The sequence below is a fragment of the Amblyomma americanum genome, chromosome 7 (assembly GCF_052857255.1).
Source record: "Amblyomma americanum isolate KBUSLIRL-KWMA chromosome 7, ASM5285725v1, whole genome shotgun sequence".
Classification (NCBI taxonomy): Eukaryota; Metazoa; Arthropoda; class Arachnida; order Ixodida; family Ixodidae; genus Amblyomma; species Amblyomma americanum.
The window spans coordinates 65,057,046-65,082,208 of NC_135503.1; the positions used below are offsets into that span (position 1 = coordinate 65,057,046).

A 25,163-nucleotide genomic window follows, 5' to 3' on the forward strand; every position below is an offset into this window, starting at 1 on the left:
TCTTTAGGTGTCGGAGATCGTGTTCGTCCATTCATCGCAGAAAACAGCTGTTGCTGGAATGAACGATACCACGTGGCGACCTCAACGATATGCAGCAAGGAGCACACGAACTGAAGTTTTTGTTTGCCGCAGTCAGAGAGCAATTAAGCATATCTATAACGTGCTTAGACCCCGTAAGTTCATGTTGTACCGTTGCGTGGCGAACAGAATGGTGGCGCGCGTCTATTTTACGAATACTACGTCTCTTCCGCAGCATGATTCCTTAGGGAGGAGAAATTACACGAGGCCATAGGTTTGGCAGTGCTGGTTAGCAAAATTGAAGCACAGCACAGTCCTACTGCCGACAAAATAAACATCCTTCTTGGCGGTTAAATGGAATGTAAACGGTTTAATTTGCCTGCGTTGACTATATGCAGATTTTTTCACTGCACAGAAAAAAATTTCATAGGTTTAAGAATTTTTTATGTATCCTTTCTTTAAACCAAAACGTGCATGAGCAAGTGCGGGGGCAGGACAGGCAACGAAGTTGGGTAGCTTTTTACGCAGAAGTCTCTATGCGCATAGGATAAACGTCGCACGAATTCTCGTGTCAAAAAAGGTTTCATTTGAAACTAGAATCGAAGTGACAATGTAGCTCGTCTGCAGTTTTCCTTTGTTTTCATTGGCGTGATCTTTGTTTTTTTTTCGTTTAGCTCAGTGATGTTTTTGTCGCTGTTCCTTCCACATGCATCCTCATTCTGCTTTCTTGATATCCTTTTAGTTGTGCATTTACAAATCTGCAAAGCTGATAAGGTAAGAAATTCGTTTTGATTTCCACCGCTCAACCAGTTTGTAGTCGGTGCCTATGTGAACGCTGTAAGGGTTTGGCTTTAAGTGCCAGCCCCTTACAAATTCTAGGAGGAGTCCTTAGTCCGGAACACCTGTGACCTAGCCAGGAGAGCTCATTGGCTATCTAAGGTAGAACAGCCGAGCAGGGCAGCCGCCCAGCGCTCCCAGGTAAATGAGGGGAAAGAAGGGTAACCAGGGTTAGCGGGCATGCCCACACTATGTGGTACACGCCCGAGAACGTGCACAAGGAATGAAGGCACTCCCCGTTAAAGGCCGGATAAAAAATATAAAAGATGCGAGTACCGGGATCGTCTGGACACACGTTTCGTCATCTGGACCATAGCATATGCGGGACTAGAGGGAAAGGAGGCCGCAGACTCGTCAGCCCACGGGCTCAACTGCCGGGCATCGCCACGACACTAGCAGCCAGATGTATCATAACTTAATGTTGCTAACACTTACGAAGACATTATTCAATTATATCAAACCCACCTTAGCAGCTTTCATCACCCTGCGAAAGGGCGAACCAAAAGCGAGGAGCGTTGGCTCCTTCGCTTGCAATACCAACAAAGTACTGTGTCCGGAAGTGGGCCCGTACAGTGCTGGGAGGCAGAAGCCTATCGACGGCAACGGGAGCCTCGTGGTCTTGTATTGTCTGTGCGTGTCATATATCCCTGGCTGAGTGAAACATTGGAGTAATCTCCTTTCCTTGCTCGCCGCTGTTGACGTTTGGTCTTCTCCACGGTGGTCTCGTCTCTCCTCCGAGCACAACATATATGGTGTCGATTGGTGTAAAAGAAATGGCGCCTAGTGGCGCCGCGTCCACGGCACAAACACATCATACTTCTTTTTACTGAGAGAGACCTGCTAATCGGCGCCTCATCTGTTGCCCCTGATTGGGTAATGCTGGTTTAGCTTACACGCAATTCGCTCAAGAGTTGCTCCTTTCACAGGCGCCACCATTTTCTCCATCATGGAAGTCCATGGGTTGTTGCCGCGTCTCGTTCCTTTTTCTTGCACACGTGCGTCCACTGCATGTTTGAGGCTGTTTTTTTAGCGCTCTCAATGCGTGAGCTGCGAATTATTTTACTACAGACAGCCTCAAGCGTCCGTGTGGAGTGATATCACCGGAAGCGAAGGCGTATTTCTGCGTTCAACTCTGCAAATTGAGAGGGCGCTCAGCAAAGCAAATCTCATTCCACGAGTTTCCTGCAATTAGCTTGTGAAACTAGTGGGCGAAAAGAATTTCTGGACAAACCGAAGTTATGGAATGCAAGCACCAGTTATCTTCACTAGGTTGCAAAGGAAAAAAATTTATCCGAAACTTTAAAACTACCGATTGAACACGATCGTGGTTTAAGTAGCGCGAATGGTAAGTAAAGAAAAAGATGGAAACAGCTATGTCTGACTTATCAATCGGCATTACTTTGCAGATATTCAAAGATTCTGATATTCATCATAGAGTATGAACACGAAACAGTGAAAGGGAAGTGAACAATTAGGTATGAAGATGACAAACGGGACCTTCCCAGCGCAGTCGCTAATATCTGGATAAGGCAGGTAAAACAGAAACGACAGAGTAATAATGAGTGACAACGCAAGCAAAAAAAAGGGCAAATTGTGTGTACAAGTGAAAAAAAAGAGCAAATTCGCTGCATGTCCTGAATCAGAACTTTAAAGAAAGGCGTGCAAAAACACGGGCAAAGAAGCCGCACGACGACACGAGCATACGTGTCGTCGTACCCCTTCTTTGGATTTTCGCAGCGCTGTTTTGTAAAGATGTGTTACGAACAAGCCCGCTCTTCAGTCTTCTGAATCAGAGAACTCTTGATCAAGAAGTGCGATTTCTTTCGGAAAAATGGTGACAGGCGGCTCGGTCGCACAGGCTTCTTTCTCTAGGATTACGAAGTGTTCCCGAATCTTTCATTCACTACGGTCATAATATTTTGGATGCCCGTTATCAGGGACATCAATCTTTAAAACGGCCGCGGAGAATAGCAAAGTCAAAACTTCTTTCAACTTCCACTGAACTGGCGCGATCATTCGCCCTCTCCACTTTCACCCTGTCCACAACAATTTCCGGTTTGTCCTACGCATGACTTGCCCCAAGTCAGGGGCATTTTAAATAACCTTAGGCTTGCATCGTGCGAACCGATACTTGTCTTCTATGTCGCACGCTGTGGCTTGAGTCTTGCCAGCGTTAACCTGCTTACTTATGGTTCCGTGCCTGCTAGATGCAGAAAATAATTGCCGTACTCTTTACTCTCACCCTTCCCGTGAACCACTCGGAAAGTGCCTGAAGGGCAAAAAGTAATTTTTTGGTTCAATTTCGCCTCGGATCTGAGACAAAAGCAGGCGAAACTGATGCTGTTCGGGGTCAATCCAAAATTTGCGCAAGGTTCTCAATGATTATCACGATTGCAGCATGCATGAAATAAAACACGTCGGGCAAACATTTCGCGAGGTTTGCTGTAGTTTAATAACAATTTTTGTGTCCGTATGTTTCGTTTTCAGGGATCAACAATCGAGTTAACGCGCCCGAATTTAACAAGCAAATATAATCGTGAAACTAGTGTGCTAGGGGCGCATTGCGCTTTAAACTCGCGGCAAGTAGCGAGGCTTTACATTCGGACGCTTGTACAGACTGACAAATACAATAGTGCGCCAAGTTTAGAATCTATGAGAAAAAAAAAGCAAAGAGAAGAACCGGCTATGCGAACCAGAGGATCACATCCACGCCCATCCGTAAAGCCGCCCTGAAATATTGCTTACAAATGCGAGAACTGCCATTCAGAAAATATTTGAGCTGCTGACTGTATAGCATATCTTGCTTATGTGCACTTTATGACTTAGCGGCACGTGCTTTAACAGAACCATGGTTCTAGACTGCTTTGAAAGTCGCTCATCAGCCCAAGCGCAACACGGGAGGATTCAAAGTTGAAAGTTGGGGGAGGGAAATGTGGCGCCCCTTGTTGCGGCGCGCCGGTTGGATGGGATATTACCGAGAGGACCTCTTCAGAACATGCAGCCAGTTGTGCTACGAATAATTCAATAAATCAGCCAAATACACAACTTGTCGACTAACATGCCTTCGTTTTCCCCTTATTTGCTCTCTGCGTGTCGGCTTCATCGGCGAAATATGCGTTATGATCAAAAAGCGTTGGTTTAAAGCGATGCGGAACCCCATATTTAAACAAAATTCTAATGAAACACAATGTGTTTCCAGCTCCAGTTTCATATTATCTTTTCCGTCTCCATCTTACTGGCTATTCATCTGCACGCATGTATAAGAAAGCTGTAACAGTGTGATAAACAGTTTTTCGCCGTAAAGTTAAGGATCGTGCTTATGGAAAGTTGGATTTCCTGGAAAGAGACTTGCCACGATCACTCTTTTCTGCACGCTTTATTGAATCAAGTAACGTAACATGCTGCTGCCTTTAGAATTCGTTGATGAGCCAAGTACCTCCAGAAGCTCTTCGTCAGACGCCTGCAAACAATGGTGCAATTATGAGTCAGAAACAAATGGAAAAACAAATGCACACCTAACGTACAGTATGATGTGCTGAAGAGTTTCTTGGCGGTCACGTGTATAGACCGCTTTTATTTAACGATATACACTCAGAAAGAGATTAGACCAGTTTGACCATATATGTAAGAAAGTGATGAACGCGGAGGTTGAGTAAAATATTTGGCGTTGCTTATCAAAGCAAATTAGCTATGGCATCCTCATTTAATTCCCAAGACCAGATTCATTTACGACCACGCCTGTTTAGATAACTCCTGCCACTATGTATTACATATTTACTTCCGCAGCCGGCGCCCGGAGGTACTTTGCAATCTGGCAGAACATGCTGGACTCAGCGATTATATCTGCACTGTTTCCTCATATCTCGACACAGGGCCCGCGTCACGCGCATCGCCAGTTGATGCTGGCAGCTTCCATAAACAAGTGATTAACGCACGATTCCCTGAGGCTAGACACCCTGACAGCGAAGCCTGGCAACACCCTTCAACGCTTTCAAAACCGCCAACCCACTCGCTCTTGACCTTGTTTGGTAGTTTTTAACTGCGTATTTAGCGTTTGTAACACATGCCGTGAGTACATCGGGTTGCGAAAATTGCTTTACGTGCTGGATGTATGTACGATGCGAACGTTTCTATCCGCTAGCAGTGAGCTCCAGTCGAATGTTTGCCAAAAATTTTCGCTCCCTCTCAACTAATTTCACGCTTAAAATAGTTTGTTTCATAACCACTAGCGTAGTGACGTGTTAGAACTGGTAGAAGTGTTACTCCTGTCGTACTGTTCACTAAATTATGCAGAAAAGCCGTTGTGTAGCAAGCTATTTGATGCTAGTAATTAAAATAAAGTATTACATAAACCGCCACGATCACTCAGTGGTTTCGCTGTTAGACTTCTGTTCCGATCAGTTGTCTCTGGATCGAATTTCTGCCGCGGTGGCAGCATTTCGATGGGCTTTAAATGAAAAAAAAAGACACCTATGGACTAATTTCAGCGAGAATAATGAAACCTAGGTGTCAGCAGTCCCCTACTACGGTGTCCCCCATTTTTCATGTGTCGCTTTCATTAATTGTAATAAAGAAATAAACTCCATGGGACAAAATATTACATTAACATTCCTAATCATGTTTTAATGCCTGCCTGGTGAGAATTCACTTACATATAGGAATTGGTGGACACGGACCTCTGATGCACACGACACGCTCATAAATACACCGCTCTCCTCGGCGGCAAAAGACTTTCTGAAAACGAAACAAGAAAAAAGAACAATTTGTGGAATTTTTTTTCACACTGTATTTACCGATATCACAAATTTTCCCAGCAAATCCTCAGAGTGGCCCTCAACCTACACCTGCAACTGCTTCCTGCGGTGGCTGTGAAGACAAGTTACACGCAAAAAAAAAACTCTCAAACGCTAAAGATTAGCACCTCTAGATAGGTTGAGCTTGATTGCTGAATTATTTAATATGCGTTTACATTTTTTTTCAATACAGCACGGTTTGCTCTAGCGTAGCTTTTATGAATGTTGTAACACTGGTTCCACTTGTCATCTAAAGCAGTCAACGGTTTGCTGCTGAACTCTACTGTGAACCCCGCAGTTGCTGGTGGCGCTTTGAGAGAAATCAGATATCACTCACCCCATGCACGCACATCGTGAAACAAACATTCATAACTGTCTTGCGTAAAGGTACAGGCAAAGACCACAGGTTTATTTGCAAGGTATAAGGACTGCATCATGAATCTAACATTAACGCGATGGCCACAACATGACCATTAACGCACCTGTTAGCCGGTCGTGTACAGAATAAGTCTCTCAGTGTAGCTAAAGGTTCAAGGAACGCCACTCATGTCCTTTTGAAGGGGAATACTGCCACAGGTACTCGAGTCACTTTTGGAGATACCTGTTCGGTGGTTGGCCGCTAATTTTCCTAATGCTATATGTCCGATAGAGAAAAGAGAAAATATATGCGAAAAAACCAAGTAGGCGACAGTTTTTATTCTGGCAAGCCACGACTGTTACTGTTCCCGTTTCCTTAAAATTTGTGGTGGCAGCTGTCCATTAGTGAGAACTTACCACGTAATTATTACCTGCTTGTGTTTATTTCTCTTGTTCAATTATCACCGGATTTCTTCCGACTCATCATCATCATCAGCCCTACTACACCCACTGCAGGGCAAAGGCCTCTCCCATGTCTCTCCAATTAACCCTATCCTTTGCCAGCTGCATCCACCCTTTGCCTGCAAACTTCTTAATCTCATCCGCCCATCGAACCTTCTGCCGCCCCCTGCTACGCTTACTTTCTCTTGGAACCCACTCCGTTACCCTTAAAGACCAGCGGTTATCTTGCCTTCGCATTACATGCCCTGCCCAAGCCCATTTCTTTCTCTTGATTTCGACTAGGATGTCATTAACCCGTGTTTGTTCCCTCACCCACTCTGCCCGCTTCCGATCTCTTAACGTTACACCTATCATTTTTCTTTCCATGGCTCGCTGCGTTGTCCTTAACTTAAGCTGAACTCTTTTCGTTAGCCTCCACGTTTCTGCCCCGTAGGTGAGTACCGGTAAGATTATGCTGTTGTACACTTTCCTCTTGAGGGAAATTGGTAAACTGCCACTCATGATCTGCGAGAATTTGCCATATGCGCTCCACCCCATTCTTATCCTTCTAGTTATCTTCCTCTCATGATCCGGATCAGCTGTCACTACCTGCCCTAAGTAGACGTATTCCGGCACCATTTCTAGGCTCTCGCTGCCAATTGCGAACTGTTGTTCCCTTGCTAGGCTGTTGAACATTACCTTGGTTTTCTGCATGTTAATTTTTAGACCCATCGATCTGCTCTGCCTGTCTAACTCGTTGATAATGATTTGCAGTTCACCTCCTGAGTGACTCAGCAAGGCAATGTCATCAGCAAATCTCAGATTATTTAGGTATTCTCCATTTATTCTTATTCCCAACTCTTCCCAATTCAGGCCTCGAAATACCTCTTGCAAACATGCGGTGAACAGCATTGGCGAGATCGTGTCTCCTTGCCTGACGCCCTTCCTTATTGGAATTTTATTGCTGACTTTATGGAGGACTATAGTAGCTGTGCAGTTGCTATATATATCTTCCAGTATTTTGACATAAGGCTCTTCTACCCCCTGATTACGCAATGCCTGTATGACTGCTGAGGTTTCCACTGAGTCGAATGCTTTCTCGTAATCAATGAAAGCTATATATAGAGGTTGGTTATATTCTGCGCATTTCTCTATCACCTGATTGATAGTGTGAATATGATCTATTGTAGAATATCCTTTACGAAAGCCTGCCTGATCATTTGGTTGATTAAAGTCTAACGTTGCCCCGACTCTATTAGCGATCACCTTAGTAAATACTTTGTAGGCAACGGATAGTAAGCTGATCGGCCTGTAATTTTTCAAGTCCTTGGCGTCTCCCTTCTTATGAATTAAGATAATGTTTGCATTCTTCCAAGCTTCTGGTACAGTCGAGGTCATAAGGCATTGCGTATACAGGGTGGCTAGTTTCTCTAGCACGATGTCCCCTCCATCCTTCAACAGATCTGCTGTTACCTGATCCTCCCCAGCTGCTTTTCCCCTTTTCATTGCTTCTAAGGCTTTCTTTACTTCACCTTTCGTAACTGGCGGGATGACATTGCTGTGCACTGCTGTCTTTCTCATTAGCGCTCTGATTACATTGGCTACTGTACAGGTCTGTGTAGAACTCTTCGGCTACGTTAACTATCTTATCCATATTGCTAATGACATTGCCCTGCTTGTCTCTTAAAGCATACATCTGGTTTTTACCTATGCCTAGTTTCCTCTTCACTGTTTTTAGGCTACCTCCGTTCTTTATAGCATGCTCAATTCTCTCCATTTTAAACTTCCTTATGTCGGCTACCTTGCGCTTATTTATTAACTTTGATAGCTCCGTTAGTTCTATTCTATCGGTAGTGTTAGATGCCTTCATGTTTTGGCGCTTCTTAATCAGATCTTTCGTCACCTGAGATAGCTTCCCGGTATCTTTTCGAACTGTCCTACCGCCTACTTCTACTGCGCACTCCGTAATTATTGATGTCAGGTTATCGTGCATTGAATGAACATCAAGATCATCTTCCTCAGTTAAAGCCGAGTATCTGTTTTGCAGCGCTATCCTAAACTCCTGTGCTTTCCCTCTTACGGCTAACTCGTTAATGGTCTTCTTCTTCACTAGCTTCTTCCGTTCCCTCTTCAAGTCTAAGCTAATTCTAGACCTTACCATTCTATGGTCGCTGCAACGCACCCTTCCGAGGACGGCCACATCCTTAATGATGCCAGGTTTAGTGCATAGTATGAAGTCGATTTCATTTTTAATCTCACCATTGGGGCTCTTCCAGGTCCACTTCCCGTTTTCTCGTTTGCGGAAGAAGGTATTCATGATCCGTAAATTATTTATATCCGCGAATTCGACTAATAACTCTCCCCTGCTATTTCTAGAGCCTATCCCATAGTCACCTACCGCGTGGTCGTCAGCCTGCTTCTTGCCCACCTTCGCATTGAAGTCACCCATCAGTACAGTGTACTGCGATTTTACTTTATTCATTGCTGATTCTACGTCCTCATAGAAGCTTTCAACGGCCTGGTCATCATGGCTGGATGTGGGTGCGTAGGCCTGCACCACTTTCAGCTTGTACCTCCTATTCAGCCTAATTACTATAGCTGCTACCCTCTCGTTAATACTGTAGAACTCCTCTACGTTGCCAGCTATATCCTTATTAATAAGGAAACCCACACCTAGTTCTCGTCTATCCTCTAACCCGCGATAGCACAGTATGTGTCCATCCTTTAGTACTGTATACGCCTCACCTGTCCTCCTAACTTCGCTAAGCCCTATCACATCCCATTTAATTCCCGCTAGTTCCTCGAACAGCACTGCTAGGCTAGCCTCACTAGCTAAAGTTCTAGCGTTAAACGTTGCCAGGTTCAGATTCCAATGGCGGCCTGTCCGGAGCCAGAGATTCTTAGCACCCTCCGCTGCGTCACAGGTCTGACCGCCGCCGTGGTCAGTTGCTCTGCAGCCGCTGGGGACTGAGGGCCAAGGGTTAATTGGTTTGATCATAGAAGGTTGTGGCCAAGTACTACACCAGGGTGGCCAAATCCTGTTCTGGTGAGAGAGTGCGTTGTCGGTTCTGGTCACCGAGATAAGGCCGCACTCCAGGCCTGGTTATGCAATTCCATCGACACGCGGTTTTTTTTTTAACCCGGTGGAGAATTGCGCGGCACCAGGATTTGAACCCCGGTCCTCCTGCACGCGAGGCGGATGTTCTACCTCTACGCCATCGCTGCATCCGGCTCAACAAAATACAAATACTTACGATGAGTTGTGTAACTCCATATATTACGAAGCGATAGGCTTTCGACACACAGTAGCCTATTTTCGTCTTAATAATTGATTACAGTGAAACCCACTTACATCGGCTGCAGTTCTCACGACCGCTCGTTTATTACAAATGACGGTGGTGCTACCGCCGAAATATGCTTTTGGGCAATGATACTGCCTTTCAGATACAATGAACAACCGTGCAGGCGTAGCTCGGCTATAAAGAACATGGAGGCACCATAAACTCGTTCCGAAGTGGAACACGCTTCCTGTAAGCGTGTAATCGGAACAGAGCGTCCGAGCGCAAGTGACAACCTTCCCTGTAAATATTAATGTGGGATCCACAAACGCAACACTATTGCCGACTAAACGGAACAGTTTTTACAAATGCTTCCTTCGAAAACGCATGCCTTTAAAGGCGAAACTGGCATTGGTGAAAGACAGCGCAAGGTCTCGCGTTGACATCCTACTGAGAACGAGGAAGAACGGCAGTGACCGGCGGTGACACTTTGTCATCGCCAAGTCTCGCACACTGCGATGCTTTGGAAGATACGTTTTAGTACGGTGAAGATCGAACACAAAGGCCTAGGTAACGCGTGCTGCTATATTTTCATGCGACAAGCGTCCAACCGGTCATAAGTTCCAATCGAGCGATGGGTATTGGGCGTGATTTGTTCGCAAGGTGGCTTTGAGTTCGAACCTGACATGGCGAAAAGATTCCTGCTACATAACTGTGCAACGCTCCATGTAATGCCTTGTCTGGCTGCACCGAGAACGTTCTTCTCGCCATCAGACGCCAAGTGCAAGATACAACCACCAGATATCGGCGTCCTTTATGCGGTCAGAATGTCCCATCTTCGGTACATCATACAGCTCATGCTGACAGCAGTTCAAACACCGGATGACGATGTTCCGGTTCGCATACTTTTGTTTGCTGCCGTGGAAATGATTAAGGCCATGTGCAATGGACTGACTGGAGTGCATCACCAATTGATTCCGTAAAGCATGGGTCAAGGAACGACTGCGAGCACTGTTGACCATGGTAGTGATTAGATGCATGAGGATTTGTAGCAACGCCCTGTTGATATCCCGATGTCCGGACATGATTTCGCCTGAGATGACTTCGTTGGTACGTACTATGACGTGGCCGCGAAAAAGATGATACATTTACGAAGCTATTGTATGCAAAGTACGAGCGCTGCCTGTCTGTCGAGAATCTGATCAAAATGGCGAGTGAGCCGTGCCACTGGTTGAAGTGAACGCTGTAACTGCGGCTAGTTATAGCCTGGTGTTAGATCAACTGATTTATTGGTACTTAATGCCTGGGCGAGGAAAAAAGTTATGACCGCTCTTGAAGGCTTGGAAAGCGCCATAATGTGGTATCTTTTAAAGTAGCTGACTCGCATCACAAACTTTTGTAAAAAAAAAAACAACAGTTTCCTTTGGCCTCGTATTTGGGGCTTGTTAATGAGAAGACCGCTTAACACGAACCGAGAATAGAACGAACGGAATCCGCGCGACCTTCAGGTTTGTTATAAGTGGGTTAAACAATATACAGAAATATTTTACACAGAAATTTAAGAAGTTAGCGCATTGGTATAGTCATTAATATAACCCTGCATTCTTGAATCGACCGTGTCAGCCAGAACACCTTAATTGCTTACTGAAATTATTGAATTTCAATCAATGCAATTCAATGGTCGCCACCTACCAACAATGGTGTATAACAAGACGAATCAAAACAATTTACTTACGCCACATCTGCGTCTGATTCCAGGCGGTGGAAATCCTTCCCCGAATCCTTGGGCGTCTGCTAGCACAGCTGTAAAGGCATGATAATCGTTTGATATTAGCATCTATTTACAGAGCATGAACCTTTTAAAAATCCATTCTCGTATTGACAATGCGATCTGTGGATCTGTGTTCCCACGGCTTCATTGAGCAGGGACATACACTGAATCTTTTTTTCTTTTAAAGCTGGCACCGAAAGGAAGCCGGAAAACTACCTTTGCTCGTTCATGCTGTCAGACAAACGCTTTCAAGTCTGCTGTTAGCGCGAATAATTTCTCCGTTACACCTTATTTAAATCTGTTCATGTATACAAAAATTTTCGGCCGCTGCGGTATAGCTCAGAGGTTATGGCGCTCGGCAGCTGACCTGAAGGACGTGGGTTTGATCCCGATGGCGGCGGTCGGACTTCGATAGAGGCAAAATTCTAGAGGCTTGTCTACTGTGCGATGTCAGTGCACCTGTAGGAATTCCAGGTGGTCGAAATTTTCGAAGCCCTTCAATAAGGCGTCCCTCATAGCCCAAGTCGCTTTCGGACGTTAAATCCCCCGAAAGCAAACAAAGTTTAGCTTTTTTGTTCCCTATGGACATTGGTTGTCTCTGATGTATCGTGCATTTTTTTTCTTCAGTTCGGTCGTTTCCACGCAGGCCGCGTATTGTTTCTTCTTGGTTATTGTCGGCTAGTGTGAAATACCCTTCGAAGGCGTAGTACTTCCTTTTCTAATATTTTTTTCCTGTATACGGCACTGGTATCATCGGAACGCTGCTGAGGCGGAGAGACTACAGCAGCACTCATTATTAAAGTCGCTTTATCGGCTTTTTGGAGGCAACTTTTTTTCTGCAGCCGATTTTAATAATTGTTTAACATATTTTGTTGCCGCCTTTCTAAATCGCCTTGAACTCGCTGTAGGGTTCGGTTTAGAGGCGGCGTTTAATTTGTAATTCATGTTTCAGATGCCGCTAATGGCTGCTCCTAAGCGTTCACACCTCGGTGACCCTGCGGGAATTTCACTGCACAACACTAACCATCAAGGAAGAGAGCATAGTAGCCGATGTAGAGAATAATCCCGTTCTTTTTTTTTTCGTATGTATGCTCTCTTGTACCTTGCATTTCAACCTGCAGCACATAAAGCATCAAAATTCTAGGACAGCTGTGCTTGTTGCATGATTTTAAAGGCGTCGCACAGGTGACAGCTAACACAAAGACAGGATTCGCACTATTTTTAACTGTGGTCTTATTCTTAATTATTTTATGATCGCAGTCCCTAACAGGTTCATGTGTAATAGCATAACACGCAAAAAAGCAGAAACCAAACCTTGAACCTGTTTGTGCCTTTCTGTCAATGGAGGGAAGGAACAAGCTTGTACAGAAACCCACATGAACTACATTCTATAACAAAGTCCAGGTATCACACACACGAGCTGTTTCCCGATTTTAGATTAGTTACGCTTCCAAAAATTCCTGACGAATTGAATCCTTGCTTCTACAGGCTGTCTCGCTTTATTATAGCGGCTGGCGAGGCGATGAGCGCGCAAACCCATTCCTTCTTACTTGCAAATTGATCGATCGTGTTCTCTTGCGGTGTCAAGACACAATAGCTTATGTCAGCGTCCCTTTACATAAAACAGCAATCGTGCCAGCGACAATGAAACGGGAGTGTATTTTCCGAGACCTTTGATGCGGATGGGCATTGGCTCATCCGCTCTATATGCAAAAGCACAAACATGCTAAAAAGGCACGCCGTCCTGGTCACCATATTGTCACTTTCGGCAAGTTCTCTGCACGTTTAACGGAGCTCTGTACACGTACGGTATCACACCATACTGGCCAATGTTTCGAGCAGTCACTACCTTTTTGCTTCTCGACAGCCTATTGGGAAACGTTAGCTAAAGGGTGATGAGCAGTGCGATGAATCCCTTTCGCAAAATTTCACATGTAAGAGCTGACTGCGTACTGAAAGCGCGTGATCTCCGAAAAACAGGTTGAAGATGACAATTTGCAACTGCTCCTTGCATTGTTTTCAAACGGGCTGAATCGTACTTGTGGCACAGACGTACCTCGATGGCTAATCGGGGCATACGTCTACAAGTTTCGTGCGGCCGCAACTTGACAAAAGAAATGTGTACTTATGAAGACACAGGCGCTTACTCCAACTGGCCGATTTATTGGGAAAAGAAATTTTCTGCCAAACTTGGAAAATAGAAAACAAAACAAAATTCTGCTCTACTATGTCGAGCGATATCGAGACCAGCCTGTGTCGTGTTAAGTCTTACTTTATGAACAAGGGAGCCGTAGCGCTCCTGAAACGACATTTCCTTTTTCGATCATCAAACATTATTTCCGTGCGCATGGTATGCCGTCAAACTATCGACTACATTAGGCGTCTCTTTCTTTTGTCCCGTTGTAGTTGTGCTAAACATGTAGAAGACATATGCGTGCCATCATACATACGAGGTATGTGTGCGTTCGTGGCTATCTGCAAACAGTCCTTTAGGCGAGACAAGCGCTAACTTACAGCAGTACATTTGGAAACATTTTCTCGTAACTTCAACCTAAGGAATACACTGTTCCTATGCAACTGCTGTGTATTGTTGCCTTTCGGATTGGCAGGTACGTTATACCAGCATATCCGCTAAATTATCGCAGTAGACCAGGAAGGTTCGTTCACAGAACTGGAAAGAATCCTAAAATAATGCACGTCTCTGTAGCGGTCTTTGAGCCATTTTCCTTCTAAAGATTGAGTATTCTCTTGCTTGTTATAAATTCTGTGCAGAGTACGAGCACTTATCCATTGCAAATGCGAGCATTCGGGCAGCACTTACCTGCAGACAGCAGGATCAGAGCGAGGACCAGTGCAATGTTCTTCATGGCTTCCTGTCTGTCACCAAACGACTGAAGAAGCACGGCGCGGATCAAGGAGCTTTTATCGCACGCTCCCAGTGTTGCCACACCGTATCTGCCACACGATTGGCAACGCCCACAGTGCCCCACGTGACCGATACAAGAGATGCAGAAAAGCACAGCGTGCGGATCTTGGCATGTTTCGAGTGTTTCTGTTTTTTTTTACTTGCACGTACGTACCACAAGGAAAGCGACAAAGCGCGTATCAGTGTTTTTTCATAGTAATGGCCTCACTTACTAAGAAATGTGGACGTGTTATGGTCTGGCCGATGTACTGACATACGATGTCATTGAACCCCTCGAATGCAACAGACTCACGGCAGGTGTTAAGCGACCACATACAAGGTTTGCTTTGAAGTGTAGCTACTCCGCCCCAAATGTTGCAGCAGGCTTGCAGTTTTAAACGGTGAGTGTGCTTTTCTTTTTTATTATAGCCCCGCCCCTTCGTGAGAATGCTTTGCATACACAGCAAGTGTTATTTTTGTTTTCCATTATCTTTGTTCAATGTTGTGGACCAACAACCAATTTCTTGCCCTGCGCCTGCCCGCCCCTCAATCCCCCTATGTGTTTCTTGGGATACAGATTCCGGCTCATGTGCCACGGGAAGCAATATGACCGCTTTCATGAAACGCCGTGTCTTAAACTTCGTTTCGAACAAGTTTTCAAAAAGGAAAGCGCACTTCCTGAAACGTCGAGTTCTTATTTCATTGGAAGCACATGGAAATCAGAACGAAAGAACGCATTACATTCACGAATCTTCCTAGAGATATAGTATTGCAATGTGAGAGTGTCCTTCGGTAGCCATGGACGGATGATCCGTCGACGTGCAGTGCGAAGATGTCACTGCAATACGGAGAGAGCCCCATTACTGCTAAATGAAGTCTGGTCGCTGCAGGGAAGCAACATATGCGCAGCTACTTAGCGACCCTCAGGACGCTACATGCCAAGATCTGTTGCGCCACAGCTGTCCTTGGTCATTATTCGCGCTCCTTTACAAAGCGCCCAATCTATCAATACGTGTCACCCGCCCAGAAAAATTGGTAGGCTTGACTCGTTAGACCAGTACGGTTTGTCTCCTATCTCGTATGAATCGTGCTGGGCGCAGTTGTCGATGTCTGATTCTAAAGGGATTCGAAAGGTCGACTTTGGATTTTTTCACCGCTTTGGAAGCAAATATCAGATCTCAGGGGCCTGTCTGGGCGAACGACGCGCTATTGCTTGATGTATGGGTCCGGAACCTGGTATCGCATTTAATTGCTGAAAAGATGTTTATGATGGTGAATGTTAATGGCGCAATTGCAGCTTTGGCGAAAGTGCGATATTGCATAAGGTATTTTTTATTGCTCAATGCGTGGTCAAAGACCTATTTTTGAAGCATTTCATCGCAAACGAAGAGAAGCAGGCCGAAGGAAGCTTGTACTAATCGTATGTTTCTGAATGAATTGAACTGTTTTCTTCAAAGGCATAGGAATGAAACAAGACTTGTTTTGGTTGGGGACCTAAATAATTATACTCTACAGGAATCTAGGACAGCAGCAGCTGATTACTTGAATTTATTAGCGGAATATGGACTCATAAATGTAACAAATGTCTGTACCAGAAAAGAGTTCTCAGGACAGAAAACCATGAGAACTTGCATTGACCACATTGTGTTTAGGTGGGCAAAACAACCATATTGTCACGACGTGTAACTGCAGTCCGGGGAGCAGAAAGGCTGCTAAAACGGTGTCTAAAGAAACTCTTTATTTGGGCTGATTTGCGGCCAAAATGCACTGAATCACTAGGCGGTGGCGTAGAAACTTGCGTGCTCGGCGGTGTTCGAACGGAATGTTCGCCGCTGTCGGTCGTGCTCAATTTAAAGCTATTGGCGAACTTTCGAGATAAAGAGTACAAAGTTACTAGAACATTTTGGAACAACGTGGATTCAGCATTGCCCGGATGCGATCAATCGAGATAAATCTCGTCCCGTCTTGCATCGCAAACAAAGCCATAAAGCGGCGTGTCGGCAGATTTGAAGGATTAAGAAACACTGCAAAGATTAGCGGCAATATAGGTCTGGTGTGATCGGGCTCAAATTAGCTGACCATTATTTTCTAGCAGCCGTGATATTCACAGAAAAAATAACGATGGAGAGGGAAGCCGCGCAAAACACTCTTTTAGATAATAAAAAGTTGATGCAATAATCAAGAATACTAATTGGATATCTCTGTTAGCTCTTGACCATTTAAATGCATACAAGCAGCCAGTTGACATATTTGAAGGTATTTATCATCGTGCATCTATTTGTGCCGCCCTGCGGCAAAGACATCCGCACCATAAATGGATGACTCATGAAATAATGAATATCTGCTACTTAAAAGACTAGGCTTGGCAAAGTTGCCGAAAACAACCAGAAGATGATGTAAAAAGAGGAGAGTTTCATATATTACGAAATCTTGTCAGGGCAAACATACGACAACATAAAAAGCGATACTTCTTACATCAATTCGCACTTTTCATGCACGACGGGAGAAAGACATGGAACATAGCAAATGAACTAATGGACAGAAAAGGCAGGTCAGCATTGAGGAAACAATCAAAAAGAACTTTCCAAACCAAAGCATGCAGGTGATATGTGAAAAGTTCAAAGATGCGCTCCATCGAGCCGCGGGAAACCTAAGAGAACGGAATGGCCGCAACTCTGACGAATACAAGCCAGTAAACGCAATCGCACACATGGCCTTTCTACCACCGATATCTGAAACAGAGCTTTGGAACAACATGAGGCAGATGAAGCTTATAAAACCACCGGGAATTGATAAAGTACAATTTCGTGCCTTATATTTTTATTTCAGTAAGCTGGAAGACCAGATACTAAGGATAATAAATGCCATATTTGAAACCGGACGTATACCTCAAGCGCTAAAAATATCGATCATAATGCCTGGTTATGAAAGTGGCAAAAAAGACGACTACACGATACAGACCAATCGCAATTTCGTGCTGTTTAGCGCAAATAATAGAAAAACATATCGCATGCGTGATGCCGTCGTTTTGTGAAAGAGTTCCTCTGCATAATCCAGTACAATTTGGTTTCACAAAAAGCAAAAACACAATAGTACTCTTGGAAGAATTTTCCGATTACGTTCACATTGTGGGCGACAATAATCGTGTTGGTTTAAATTATTTCATGGATCTGACCAAAGCATTTGATACCGTGCATTATTCCCTAATGATAAGTAAGCTAAATATCTTAGACATTCGAGGCCAATTCAGCAGGTTTCTCAGTAATTATTTTTTCTATTGGTTACAGTGTGTTAGAATTGACAATGAGTATAGCAGCAATACAATAATAAAATACGGTGTACCGCAATACTGTTTAACATATATGTTACTGACCTGGGCAGTTTACCACTAACTTCAAAAATATATAAATATGCAGATGATACCGCGAATAATTCTCTATAATGCCGCGAATATTTGCAGTGTGTTCGTTTTTCAAATCTGCCGCCACATCCCTTTATCGCTTTGTTTGCTACGCAAGACTCGACTAGATTTATCTCGATTGATCGCAGCCAGGCAGAGCTGATTCTACGTTGTTCCAGAATGTTCTTGTAACTTTGCGCACTTTATCTCGAAAGTTCGCTATCAGCTTTAAATTTTGCACGGTCGAGAGCGCCCTTCATTCTGTTCGACGACCGCCGAGCACGCTTGTCGCTTCGCCGCCGCCGAGTGATTCGTTCCGTTTTGGTTGCAAGTCAGCCCAATAAACAGTTCTTTCAGAAGACCCTTTCGTCCGTCTTCATCGCTGCTTCGACTGCCGTCATCACCACGTGACATCTGGTGGACGTGCTTGGTGGCCTTCCATTTTCCGGACGTCCCCTTCAAGTCGTGAAGCCAGCCCTAAGCGTTTCGCACCCGAGGACGAGCCAGCAGCTCAGCGAGCCAGCCGACGTCTCCAGGGGGAGGAGCCTGAGTTCGGGAAACTGCCGGACCGCACAAGACAGCGAAAAGACGCGGCTACGAGCACCGCAACCTCGCCGAAGATGTCGACACCGATCATACTGCAGCAGCCACGGGTGCCGCCAACATTCAATGGATCCCTAGGCGAAGACCCTGAAGAATGGTTGGATCAATTTGAACGTGTGGCGTCATTCAACATGTGGGATGATGCGGAAAAAATTGGACACGTGTTCTTCTCATTGGATGGCTCCGCACGCACGTGGTACGAAAACTACGAGTCGTCCCTTACGACATGGGAGCTATTCAAGAGAGAACTATTGAAGGTATTCACCAGTGTCGTGAGGAAAGAAAGAGCCGAACGACTCCTCGAGTCCAGGATCCAGCTTTCGAATGAGCCCTTCCGCGGTTACGTCGAGGAGATGAACCGCCTACTTCGCCGCGCCGACCCCGGGATGACCGAGGAAAAGAAAGTTCAGTTTTTAATGCGCGGCGTAAAAGAAGAACTCTTTGCAAGCCTCGTCCGCCAGCCGCCAAAAACAGTCGAGGAATTCATGCAAGAAGCCTGCACGATTGAGAAGACCCTCAACGTCCGAGCTCGGCAGTACAATCGTCCTTCCTCTGTTTCCTCTGCCTGTGCAATCCGTTCGGACACGCCGGCCACCACCAGCGACAGCTTGCGGGAAGTTATCCGCGAAATCGTCCGAGAGGAGCTACGCCGATTACTGCCATCCTCCCCACAGCCACAAGCAGCGACTCTGATGGACGTGGTACGGGAAGAATTGCAACAGGCACTTGGCACCCCGACGGCCACAGAACACCAGGCCATGACCTACGCCGCTGCAGTAAGGACTGCCCAGCCCCAACGACAACCCCCACGTCCTCCCCTTAGAAGTGACTATCGACGGCCGGAAAGTTACCGCTCTAGTCGACACAGGAGCCGATTACTCGGTGATGAATGGAACATTCGCTGCGCAGCTGAGAAAAGTCACAACGGCTTGGGACGGCCCACAAATTCGCACCGCAGGGGGCCACCTCATTACGCCATCAGGACGATGCACAGCGCGAGTGACTGTCAAAGGACATACCTATCCTGCGACCTTTGTTGTGCTACCGCAATGCTCCCGCGAAGTAATCTTGGGTATGGATTTCCCTAATGGCATCAGGCGATCATCGACCTGCGATCCAAGCCGATCACGCTTTCGACGGACGAAGCCATCGCTTCGATGAAAACTCGGGAAAATCACGTTGCCCTGAGTGTCCTGGAGGAAGAAGTGAGCGTCCCACCCCGATCAAGCGTTATCCTGACCGTAGGCGCCACGAAAGCCATTAACGCTGAAGCCATCATGGAGGGCAACATGCAGTTGATCCTAGACCGAGGAATCAGCATCGCAAGAGGCATCGCACATTTGCGCAATGGCCAAGCCGAAGTACTGCTGACTAACTTCAGCGAAGAATACCGGCACATTAACAGAGGAACGACGATTGCTTTCTTCGACGAAATATCTGACGTACGAGACTCTTTCGCCCTCTCCGATCCCTCCGCAGAAGATTCGCCTGACCAAGAGAACTCGCCCACTTTCGACATCAACCCAGCCCTGCACCGGAACAGACAAGACCAGATCCGCAATCTGCTTCAAAGCTACAGTGAGTGTTTTTCGACATCGCCGAAGGTGCGACAGACGCCAATTGCCAAGCATCGCATTATAACGGATCAACACGTCCGACCTCTCCGTCAAAGCCCCTACAGTGTGTCACCGCGAGAACAAGCCATCCGGGACCAAGTCGAAGAAATGCTTCGCGACGACGTCATCCAGCCTTCAAACAGCCCATGGGCGGCACCGGTTGTTCTAGTGAGAAAGAAAGACGGCTCACTTCGATTCTGCGTGGATTACCGCCGCTTGAACAACATAACAAAGAAGGACGTCTATCCCCTCCCCCGCATCGACGACACACTGGACCGCCTCTGCAACGCCAAATATTTCTCATCGATGGACCTCAAGAGCGGCTACTGGCAAATTGAGGTCGACGACAGAGATCGCAAGAGGACAGCATTCATCACTCCGGATGGGCTGTTTGAGTTCAAGGTGATGCCATTTGGTATCTGTTCCGCACCAGCGACGTTTCAGCGAGTAATGGATACAGTGCTGGCAGGCCTGAAGTGGAAAATTTGTCTGGTATATTTAGATGACGTCGTTGTCTTCGCCTCGAACTTTGAAGAGCACCTCAAAAGACTTCGAACAGTACTAGACGCAATCAAGTCGTCAGGCCTAACCTTGAAAGCAGAGAAATGCCACTTTGCTTACGAAGAGCTCCTGTTTCTAGGCCACATCGTTAGCAAGGAAGGAGTACGCCCAGACCCGCAGAAAACAGCTGCTATTGAACAGTTTCCACCGCCGACCGATAAGAAAGCAGTGGGCAGATTTCTCGGACTGTGTGCATACTACCGACGATTTGTGAAAAACTTTTCGCGCATCGTCGAGCCAATGACCCAACTGACGAAGGCAGACGTGCCGTTTAAATGGGAAGCGCCGCAAGCAGAAGCCTTCAAGGAACTTCCGCGTCGATTACAGTCCCCACCGATCCTTGCGAATTTTGATGAAAACGACAATACTGAAGTTCATACCGACGCAAGCAGCGTGGGACTAGGCGCCGTCCTCATTCAAAAAAGCGACAGGCTGGAGAAAGTCATCGCATACTCTAGCCGTTCCCTTTCCAAGGCCGAGGCTAACTATTCCACAACTGAGGAGTGCCTTGCCATCATCTGGGCTACGTCAAAATTCCGCCCCTACCTCTACGGACGGCCGTTCAAGGTGGTCAGCGACGCGCTCTGCTGGCTTGCCAATTTGTAGCACCACTCTGGCCGACTCACTCGATGGAGTCTGCGTCTCCAGGAGTTTGACGTCACCGTCGTTTACAGGTCCGGACGCAAGCACTCTGACGCCGATTGCCTCTCACGAGCCCCTGTAGATGCACCGCCGCCGGACGATGATGAGGACGCCTTCCTGGGACCCATCAACCCCAGCTCTTTTGCTCAGCAGCAGCGGTCGGACCCCGACCTAAAAGGCCTCATCGAGTACCTGGAAGGCAAAGTTTCTTCACCCCCCGCTTCATTCAAGCGAGGACTGTCTTCCTTTTGTGTGCAGAATGAGGTCGTTGTGAAGAAGAACTTTACAGCGAACAAAACAGCCTACATCCTTGTTTTACGTACTTCTCTCCACGAAGAAGTTCTACAGGCTTCACACGACGAGCCGACAGCTGGACATCTCGGGTTTACTCGCACCCTCCGCCGCATTGAAGACAAGTATTACTGGCCCCGACTGTCTGCGATGTCGCACAATGTGTGAAAATCTGCCGAGATTGTCAGCGACGAAAGACTCCTCCCACACGACCAGCAGAATTTCTGATCCCCATTGAACCTCCTTCAAGGCCCTTTCAGCAGATTGGCATGGACTTGCTTGGCCCTTTTCCAACGTCAATATCTCTAAATAAGTGCATGATCATAGCGACCGACTACCTGACCCGCTACGCCGAGGCGAAAACCCTACCGAACGGAACAGCAGCAGAAGTCGCCAAATTTTTCGTGGAGTCCATTCTTCTTCGACACGGCGCCGCCGATGCGCTCATCACGGACAGAGGAACAGCATTCAAGGCGGAACTAACGCAAGCCATCCTGCGCTACAGCCAAACCAGCCACCGGAGGACAACTGCATACCATCCGCAGACCAAAAGACTGACCGAGCGCCTGAACAAAACCATCGCCGATATGCTCGCTATGTATGTCGATGCCGAACACAAAACCTGGGATGTCATCCTGCCTTACGTCGTCTTCGCCTACAACACCGCAGTGCAGGAGACCACCCAGATGACGCCTTTTAAGCTCGTCCATGGCAGGGAGGCCACGACCACGCTAGACGCTATGCTGCCCAACGTTACAGGAGAAGAGAACGTCGACGTTGCCGCGTACCTTCAACGCGCAGAAGAAGCTCGATGGCTTGCCCGATTACGGATCAAAGATCAGCAGCGGTCCGACGCCAGACGCTACAACCTACGAAGACGCCATGTGGAATACAAGCCAGGAGACCAAGTCTGGGTGTGGACGCCCATTCGCCGCCGTGGACTGAGTGAAAAGCTTTTGCGCCGCTATTTCGGCCCGTACAAGGTTCTTCGCCGGCTGGGTGAACTGGATTATGAAGTCATCCCTGACGATATGACTGCATGCCAGCGACGCCGCGTACGACCAGATGTTGTCCATGTAGTCCGTCTGATGCCGTATTATGCGCGCTAAAGGCCGCTGCATTTCCATGCTCTATTTTCGCAAGATCATTTTTTTTCCTTACTAATCGCATTATTTGTTTTAATGCATCGGGTCGATGCTTCTTTGAGAGGGGAGTAATGCCGCGAATATTTGCAGTGTGTCCGTTTTTCAAATCTGCCGCCACATCACTTTATCGCTTTATTTGCTACGCAAGACGTGACTAGATTTATCTCGATTGATCGCAGCCAGGCAGAGCTGATTCTATGTTGTTCCGAAATGTTCTAGTAACTTTGCGCTCTTTATCTCGAAAGTTCGCTATCAGCTTTAAATTGAGCACGGCCGACAGCGGCCGGCATTCTGTTCGACGACCGCCGAGCACGCTTGTCGCTTCGCCGCCGCCAAGTGATTCAGTCCATTTTGGGTGCAAGTCAGCCCAATAAACAGTTCTTTTAGAAGACCCTTTCGTCCGTCTTCATCGCTGATTCGACTGCCGTCACCACCACGTCACAATACAGTGGGTTTAGAGAAAGGATGCGTTCGTTTTCAAGAAGACATACATAAAATCGTTGACTGGTTTGGTAAAAAATGTTTTTTTTGTCAACCCTGAGAAAACAAAATTTTCATGTTTCAGAAATCCACATCAGCCGGTTACCCTCAGACGACCTCTATACTTGCACACGTCTACTTGCTTCCCGTTTAAATGTGTGCCACTAAGACCTGAGTCACTGGTGAACAATTAAGGCCTTTTTTGGACCTACACTTAACTTGGAATAACCATATATCGAGCACTTTCGGAAAAAATTGCGAAATATGGCGGATTTAAGTTACAACTTGCGTGGGAAATGTCCTCTTAATTTAAGAATTATAATAAATAAAACATTAAAGCAGTATAACGCACCTTTCCATGGACGTCCACATCCTAAACGATGCCAGATTGAGTGCATAGTATGAAGTCAATTTCATTTTTAGTCTCATCATTTGATCTTTTCCTGGCCTACTTCCTGTTCTCTCGTTTGCGGAAGAAGATATTCATTATCCGTAGATTATTTCTCTCTGCGAACTCAACTTATAACTCTCCCCTGCTATTCCTACAACCTATCCCATTGTCGCCTACGGCCTGGTCGCCAGCCTGCTTCTTTCACACCTTCGCATTCAAGTCGCCCGTCAGTACAGTGTACTGTGGTTTTGTAGCGATAGCTACATTATGTTAGCATTTCGAGCCTTCAGCGTGGCGGCGCCGCCACGCTGTCACGTGGTTGGTCACGTGGTGAGGAGCAGCTGCTGGTGGCGCGGCGCCGTGGCTGATCATGTGGTTGGTAACGTGGATGGTCACGTGACCAAGTTCCACTCGGCCATCTGTAGCTATCGCGTCACTCCAGGTTTAACCAAACTAAACCATCACCGTTTTTACTTTGTTTAATGCGGATTACGCGTCTTCGTAGAAGTTTCAACTATCCGGTCATCATGGCTAAATGTCGGCGCATCGGCCTGCTCCGCCTTCAGCTTGTACCTCCTATTGAGTTTAATTACGATAGCTGCCAACCTCTCGATAATACTATAGAACTCGTCGAAGTTGTCAGCTATATCATTATTTGTGAGGGATCCCGTATCTAGATCTTCTCTGTCCGCTAAACCACGATAGCACAGTATGTGCCCGGCCTTTAGTGCTGTATATGTCTCACCTGTCCTCCTCTAAGCCCTATGATATCCCATTTAATGCCCGCTAGTTCCTCGAGCAGCACTGCTAGGCTAGCATGACAGGATAAGGTTCCAGCCTTAAACGTTGCCAGGTTCGGATTCCAATGGCGGCCTGTCCGAAGCCAGAGATTCTTAGGGCCCTCTACTGCGTCACAAGTCTGACCGCCGCTTTGGTCAGTTGCTCCGCAGCCGCTGGGGACTGAGGGCCGAGGATTAATTGGTTTGTTCATGGAAGGCTGTGGCCAAGCACTACACCATTGTGGCCAAATCCTGTTCTGGTGAGGGAGTGCGTTGTCGGTGCTTGTCAGTGAGATCAGGCCCCACCCCAGACCTGGATATGCACTGCCATCGACACGAGGAGTTTTTTTTTAAACCCGGTGTAGAATTACATGGCCTCGGGATTCGAGCCCCGGTCATCTTGCAAGGGAGTGGATGTTCTACCTCTGCGCCAAACCTCCTATACAAAGAATCATATTGAGGGCAACTATCTGCTGTCCTATCCCCCAAGCAAACTGCCTCCGCTTCCACCATTAAGTCCCAGAGGACTTCGCTTTCACACAACCCAGGGGATTCATCGGCGCCTACTTCTATGTATTAATCCCAGCGGTGATCCCTTCCACTGTTCTCGCAACCGGCAAAAAATTTTAACCGGCTTTTACTCTACAAGTATCTAACCTGGTAGCAGCTGCTTTTTATCTTCCTCTGACCTCCTTCCATGCGCCCGGAAACATAATTCGGGCTACAAAACTGGCGAGATGAAGCCGGGTTTACTAGTGGTTACTAGGTATTACTGCCTATCGTTCTCATATCTTCGGCTCCAAATGGGAGCCCTGGCGAGGCTTGTCGTTTTAACCTTTTTCGCTGATTTGTGAG

The 25,163-nt window shown here is 46.6% G+C and overlaps 1 long non-coding RNA gene across 4 annotated transcripts in view; it reads right to left on the bottom strand.

Annotated features, from left to right (window-relative positions):
- LOC144099254 (uncharacterized) overlaps positions 1-25,163 on the bottom strand; it is a 91,310-nt gene that overhangs the window by 33,193 nt on the left and 32,954 nt on the right. Inside the window, exons 1-4 of one of the 4 annotated variants that reach the window (XR_013307356.1) lie at positions 14,317-14,397; positions 11,460-11,527; positions 5,508-5,589; positions 4,219-4,315 (exon numbers count right to left, since the gene is read on the bottom strand). This is a non-coding gene — a long non-coding RNA (uncharacterized LOC144099254). Of the gene's footprint in view, positions 1-4,218; positions 4,316-5,507; positions 5,590-11,459; positions 11,528-14,316; positions 14,398-25,163 lie in introns of those variants that run through there. The other 3 variants (XR_013307357.1, XR_013307360.1, XR_013307361.1) reach the window with 3 other exon arrangements.